Below are 687 nucleotides of genomic sequence, written 5' to 3'. Positions count from 1 at the left end.
TTTTTTTTTTTTTTTTTGAGTGAAAGCATCATAAGTATTTCTCAGCGACGCGTATGAATTGCCTCAAAAAAACTTTTATAAGAAATCTAAGATAAGTCGAACTTAGCTTTGGAAAATACTGTGATGCAGTCAAGGCCCAATCTTCAATGCAATGATTTGTCGATTTTACAATTCTGTGAATAATAATAATATTTTATAAGCTTAAGTCAATGCATGGTGATCGCTTATAAGTTTTAAGCTTATAAAATATTTTTATTGCCAGCAAGGAGCTGCGCCTGCACAATAGATCCGAAAAAATTAGGATGTATAAACGGGAGGTATGGAATTGATTATCTCATGTTTATATATTTTAGTCTTGGGTGTACCTGTTGATAACGACTTCACCTAGCAAATTATTTTAAATTGCTAAAATAAGTCAGAAACCAATTTGGTCCAGGAAAGATATGGTAAAAGTTTTTATTTTTCATTTCGTTCCTTTTCGGGATTTTATCCCTAGTTTTGTGGTTCTAGAATCTAGCAGTTCTTTCTAGCGTAAGGAATCCTACCAGTGGATTCCTCGTACCTTATGAGTAATTCATAGTTTTTGGACTAAACTTTTATACGCTAGGCCACTTGGAGGTGAAAATTTTAATCAATTTCCAATTCCCTTTGATACGATTATATATATATATATATATATATATATAT

The sequence above is a fragment of the Octopus bimaculoides genome, chromosome 4 (genome assembly GCF_001194135.2).
Source record: "Octopus bimaculoides isolate UCB-OBI-ISO-001 chromosome 4, ASM119413v2, whole genome shotgun sequence".
NCBI lineage: Eukaryota > Metazoa > Mollusca > Cephalopoda > Octopoda > Octopodidae > Octopus > Octopus bimaculoides.
The sequence above is the reverse complement of the archived record's forward strand: the minus strand, read 5'-3'. Positions refer to the sequence as shown.